The sequence below is a fragment of the Aquarana catesbeiana genome, linkage group LG06 (assembly GCF_042186555.1).
Source record: "Aquarana catesbeiana isolate 2022-GZ linkage group LG06, ASM4218655v1, whole genome shotgun sequence".
NCBI lineage: Eukaryota > Metazoa > Chordata > Amphibia > Anura > Ranidae > Aquarana > Aquarana catesbeiana.
The window spans coordinates 254,720,725-254,727,516 of record NC_133329.1 but is presented as its reverse complement, the minus strand read 5'-3'; the positions used below and the strand labels follow the sequence as shown (position 1 = coordinate 254,727,516).

Below are 6,792 nucleotides of genomic sequence, written 5' to 3'. Positions count from 1 at the left end.
ATAAATAAATGTGCAAACCTTGTGCTACATGAAAAAATGTGCCTAATCCAAAAATTCCATTTGCATTGTTTCATTCTACGGGTTCATTCTACATGTGTTTCATGTGTTGATGTCATTTTCAGATTACAATTGTAGTTTAATTGTGGAACCCGTTTCTCTTCTCTTTTTGTTTTGCAGTTCCATAGCGCGTAAACGCAGGCAGTCGGGGCGCAGAGGAAAGCAGGTATCTCTCCTCCCCCATGAGAAGGAGCTCTTAGCAGCTGTAGGGGAGGATGAGATAAAAAAACTGCTTGCTCATCAGGGTTGGTGTCAGCATTGCATTGTGTGTAGGAAATTTTTTTTGTCAACCATGCGACGCGACATAGTCATTTACCATGATGTGTTTGATTTTATTTAAAGATCGTCTCCAGGCCCAGCGCCGCCGGAGGCAGAGGGCAGAGGAGCAGGAGTCCTCCATGTCATCATGCAGTAAGTACTGTAGTAGTGACACTAATACAGTGGTTCCTTTTCCATTTGTCCAGCCTTCCATTGTTGATTCCAGCGTCATTGTTTCTCGCTCATGTAGTGACAGGTAGAGCCTCTGCGATGCTCTGTCAGGTAACGCAAGCGATTGCGTAACTTACGTAATTTGACAGAACGTGGCCGCTCTGAACTGAGGTGCCTGATCAGTGGCAGTGCACCTAGCACTCGCCGGCGCTGCTGGAACCAGGACAGGTAAGTGCCTCGTATTTGTTTTTTTTTTAAATGATTTTTTCTAAATGGTGAATGCATGTCCCTGCCTTGTAGATAAACGTTAGTGACCTGCCCTGTATTGCCATGCTAATGGATAATTAATTTTATCTATTTACACTACAGTATATTTATTTACGTTTATTAACGTTCATCATTTCTCCTTTATAAATAGGTGTCATCCAGTCAGAGGGGGAGACTGAGGAGGAGGCTGAGGCAGCAACGCCCACATGTAAGTTAGTATAATCTTGCTGGTATCTGCTGAGTGATCATACATGTTTCAATATTCTTGTACTAATGTGTGAGATTGTTGTACACTGCAGATTGTAATGTTCTTTTCTATCATTACTCAACAGCTGCTGAGCAGGAGGTGGAGGAGACCTGCCCTGTAGAGGCTGCTGGGGATGCGGAGGAACAGCCAGATGCGGCAGATCCAGGGAGTAAGCATAACTTTTTTTGTATTTTACAGGCAAATATAGTATTTTAAATATGAAATGCTGATGGCATACCTTGTCTAGAATAGCTTGTGATTTATTCTGCAAGGCTTCGGTTTAGCTGGAACTATTAATTATATTAATTCCCCTCTGCAGATGATTCCAATCTTCCTGTTAGCGTGACCTGTGCTTGTTAATATTTCCCCAATGTCCCTGATCATGCCACCTTCTTGCTGCAGTTTAGATTCCCAGTCTGAGCCAATCACTGTTAATCATTATGAATAACACAGCAGGCTGGGGGGGGGTGTCAGAAAAGAATCTCCAGCTATTGGCTGGCAGTCCCTGGACATGTTCAATCTCTGGCATGCCCCTAATGCATGCATTAACACTTTTCTCATGATGTTATACCTGTTATACCTCCTAGCCTAGACCAGGAGTGAGTAACCTACCTAGCCTAGAACAGAAGTGGGGGTTAATTTATTCAACAATCAGTGGCCTTACAAAATTATCAACTTTAAAAAATAGCCTGCTATATTTTATTAAACAACTTTTTATTAGGTCATCCCAAATGCAATGGCTTGAATGTGTTCTCTTTGGTGAGTGTAATGTTAAAAGCTGGTATAGCTGATATGTTTTTCTGCAAGTGCAACTGATCCTCCATATTTGCCAAAGTCAGTCAGTCTGGATGAGGTAGATTAGTTAGCAGTAGCACTTAGGCGTCCATTACACCTTAAGATTTTCTCCAGCCGCCCGTGCGACCAAGCGGATAAAATCTTTGGGAGATTCCCCTTTACACTGCTCGATGTGTAGAGGGGAATCCCTTTGTACTCTGGCCGGGGAGGACACTCAGCTCCACCCCGGTCAGAGTACAGTAAAGTAGTACTACACCTTCCTGCACAGCTCTGCAAACTTGGTATGATGCAGCGAATTGACACAGACACCACTATCTCCTACACACAAATTGATTAGGTGCATCTCACTAAATATCAATCATTATTTGACAGATCTTCAACCCCACCAGAATCTATCAGATCCACCAATAGCCGCTCCCCTGGAAACCCTCACAGGTCCGGACAAACCAAGGGGAAGAAACCCTCTACAAAAAGACAAGAAGAGGTGGTAGGAAACACAAACGCCACAAACAACACACGTTACATGCTGCGGGAGAAGACGCCGAAGTCGCCGAGGAAGTAAAACACAGTGTGATTAATTTGTCCAAAAAACAACTGAGTACAGAAGAGATCAGCCTGTTGGCCAAAGGTTTGAACTTTTGTCCTAGCAGACATTTCAACCTTTTTGAAACAATTTTGGACATTAATAAATCTTCAAGGACTTTAACTCTTAGGAAACATTTTTTTGATTGTGCAGTGGAAGAGCCCAATGAGTCTGTAGACAGCTGTGACACAGGTGAGTCCCCTTCTTCACCCATACTATTTGTTGACAACCGTGCTTTACAGGATCTAACAGATTTGGCACATGGGTCAGATCCTTGTCCTCTAAATCCCACGGATGTTCACATTGAGATCTCCAGGGGTAGATCAGATTTTTATCCGGTGGCAGCTAGAGGTAAGAATCTTGACACATTCCAAAAACTAGTAGAGGGGGACTTGGTACACCTGGCTCACAGCTGCAGCAGAAAGTAATCGATCTATTTAATTGGGCCACACATCCTCCCACTCATACCAGCAAATGACTAGTGATATGCATATATGCTTTCAGCAAAAAAGAAATAATTCATTATATCTTTCACATTCACTGTCACTTGAATATCGTTTCTAATTAGACATTATTGTTTGATGGCAACTGTAGGTAGACCATAACACTAACTCTGCACAAATGTTTTTCACTACAAATATACATGGTTCATTACTTTTTTTGCAAAGTTCTCATGTGTTTTGAGTTGATTGAAGAGCTGTGGTCTTTAAAGGGGTAGATCAGTTGCTTATTTTCACATAACAATTGGTTGAGTGAGATTGTAACTTATCCATTAATATAAACACATATATTGGATGAACCTGCCATATAGTCACTGCCAATACTATACTATACATAAAAGAATAGTGACAGGTGCACAAACATTGTATTTTTTGTCCCATTTTTATCCATCTCATATAGTTTTGCCCATACACTTGAAGACATTTCATCGAGAGATGTGATTGCTTCAAAGAAAGACGTTCAGCAACGTTAATGTTGTGGTTTGATTGAACTCTCATGTGTTTTGAGTTTACACATATCCCCAGCAATCGATCCATTTTATTGGGCCACACATCCCCCCACTCATACGAGCAAATGACTAGTGATATGCATATATGCTTTCATTAAAAAATTAAAAAAGAAACAATTTATTATATCTTTCGCATTTTACTGTCACTTGAATCTCGTCTCTAATTAGACATTATTGTTTGATGGCAGCTATCAGTAGACCACAACACCAACTTTGCACAAATGTTTGTACAAATGTTTTTTACCATATGTGTATATAGTTTATTACTTTCTCTGCAAAGTTCTCATGTGTTTTGAGTTGATTTAAGAGCTGTGGTCTTCAAAGGGGTAGATCAGTTGTTCATTTCACATAATAATTGGTTGAGTGAGATTGTAACTTATCCATTGATATAAACACATATTGGATGAACCTGTCATATAGTCACTGCTAATACTACACTATGCATAAAAGAATAGTGACAGGTGCGCAAACACTGTATTTTGCCCCATTTTTATCCACCTCATATAGTTCTGCCCATACACTTGAAGACAATTCATCGAGAGATGGGATTGCTTCAAAGAAAGACGTTCAGCAACGTTAATGTTGTTACTTGATTGGGATGAATGCATCCCATACGGAATGATGCAAGGTTTTAAATGAGCACTTTTGTGAAACTGGAGTGGCGGGGTTATTAGTGAGTGATAAGTTTCATAATCTTTTATATGCTGTAAAGATTAAAATTCACACATGTAGGAATTGAAGTAAAAGCACTTATTCACACATAGAGCCCTGTAAATCAGGAGATTATTGGACACATCATTGTGACAGAACGCTAGTTTTCTGTCCAACTTCCAATTCACACACGTTATCACGTTTTTTGAAAGCTGAAATCGTCGTACACATACACATATATAAAGAATTGCGTTTTACTACTATTTTTTATTATTATTCATATTTTCACCTTTATGTGGTTTAAAAGGGAAGAGAAAGAAAAAGGAAAAAAGAAAGAAAAATTTTTTATATATATGCACCACACACACATTCAGCTTTTTTTTTACACCGCTAGTGGTGTTGGATGCACACTTTTTTTTTTTTTTTTTTTTACCATATGCATATAGACCCAATTTTCACTCTATACACCATTTACATTATACCGCAACCACCAGTTCACATAGTTTGCCCATACTTGCGCCTATCCGTATGATAATTTATACGTTTGAATGTCAAATTCCAGCACTCATCTCATTCTTGTGATTTTGGAAAACAACAAATATGTTTTTTCGAAAACCTTGAAAAAAATTTTTATCATTCATATATGTTGACATTTCTCAACATGAACACATTTCATTTATATATTCATGTCTTCATTAGTGATTCCACTATAGGATGCACATCCAATTACATCTATGCCAAAAAAATCCCACACAGACTAACGACCAGCTGTTTAGAATCAGATAATCAATATGTAGTCATGTGGTAGACAAATTATGTGTATATAAGTTGTGATCACTTTTGTACAAACCAGCTATGAGTAAGCGCTCTATGGGAGCGTGAAACGCGTTAGCGGTTATGCTGCATTATCCCAACAAAGCCATGTACGGATTTTAATCATGTTATTACTTTTTCAATAAAGAGGATTTTATTTTTCACTTTTCCAATCCGGAGTGCGGCTGTCCAGATTTTTCCATCACACACAAATATCAAAAACTGGTATGGATGGAAGTGAAAACATCTCAAGATGTTACAGGATTGTCTACAAGGGCTGGGAGATCGTTGCCTTTATATAATGTTAGGGTGAAGAAGCCATGTGTATGTGTATTGTATTATCTATCTATCTAATGTATTTTCTTTTCTTCACAGGTGAAGTCTTCATCCTGCAACTGCAGCCTGTGGACGAAGACCTGGACCTGCCCGCGTCTGGTTGGACTGGCTGTCCTTCTGAGTCCCCAGTGGTTTCTACAGTCCTCCACCCTTCAACATCCCCCCACCTGGCCTCCCCAGTGCATCCTTCACCCGCTCCAGAACAGGCACACATCCCCCACCCTCCAGAGCCACATGTGACGGATTATCTGCGGCGCATTGTGGAGGTCCAAAAGAGACATTTTGCAGTTACCCGGAGGCTGCGTCGATCTTTGGCCCTCCACAATCGCCGGCAGCTCCGTCACTCTGTGGCTCTGCAGAGGTACCAGCGTAGCCTCAGGAGACACCTGGAGGCTACGTGGTACCTTGGTGACCAGTTGGCTGGGATTAATATGTCCCTACAGCGACTGGTCACCAGGTTGGGGGAGAATGTACTCTAATTTTTTTTTTTTTTTTTGTTTTGTTTATGTTAACTGTTAAATAAAAAAATTTTGTTCAGAAATAATTGTTTTCTTGAGTTTTGCTTTACTTGTTAGATTTGTGTGATGTTTATCTAAATGAACTAGTCCATATATTGTTACTAACTTACTAGAGGCCTTATAATTGTAGTTTTTCTACATTTAACCATCAGGCTGAACTTAGAAAATTGATGAGATTTCTCTCTACACTATTTCAATGTGCAAAGGGTAATCCAATGTATTGTGTCCAGTCACGCCGTTCAGCTTTCCCTCCACCAGAATACACAGCAGATAGTTAGAGCTGGGGTTACTCTATACAGTCCTCAACAGTTCACAGGACATAGGTTGCAGGCTTGCAATCATGAGGGCAACAGTTAACCGGACAGAGGTTCACAGGCTAACGCAATTACAAGGGGCAACAGTTCAAAGGGCAGTGTCATGGTTATGCAATAGAGTTTGTCTGTCAGCATACCTGTCTCCATGTGTTCATCTCTAGAGACCAGCTGACCCTCACCTGACTGCTTTTGTAAGCTCTCCTCTAGCATGGCTCCACCCCAGCTCCTATCAGGGAACCCTATATTAACCTGTGCACTGCAAGCCAGCAGTGCTGATCAACCATTGTGTGTTAGCTTTCGTGTGTACTGGCTGTGTTTCCTACGTCTGATTCCAGTTAACCGACTTTGGCCTGTTCTCTACTATTCCTGTCTGCTCGTGACCCTGACCTTTGGCGTGTCCCTGACCATCCCTGTTTGCCTGTGACCCTGAACCTTGGCGTGTACTCTGTTGTCCTTGTCTGCTTGTGGCCTTGACCTTGGCTTGTCCCTTACTTCCTTGTTGTTCCAGCCTGCTGCCTCTTTCCTCTTCTCCTGTAGTCTACCGTGAGCATGAGATGTGAGACCCTGGGGGCTGCGACCTGGAGCCAGACTGCAGCGCAGTCCATCCTCACCACTAGAGGCTCTGGTGAACACCTACTGGCTCTTAGACTCCGCGCCCTGGAGAATCTATGCTCTAGCTCCCAGTGGGATCTGTGTTAGTGATCCAGTAGACCTGCTTCCTGAACCTCCCAGGTTTCAATCCACAGCAGTCAGTCCTAGGATCCACTACCTAG

The 6,792-nt window shown here is 41.4% G+C and overlaps 1 long non-coding RNA gene across 1 annotated transcript; it reads left to right on the top strand.

Annotated features, from left to right (window-relative positions):
- Nucleotides 1–863: 863 nt before the first annotated feature.
- On the top strand, nt 864–5,594 carry LOC141147726 (uncharacterized). Its single transcript, XR_012245122.1, has 3 exons — nt 864–961; nt 1,086–1,169; nt 5,227–5,594. It is a non-coding gene; the product is annotated as an uncharacterized lncRNA (long non-coding RNA).
- The last annotated feature ends 1,198 nt before the right edge of the window (nt 5,595–6,792 follow it).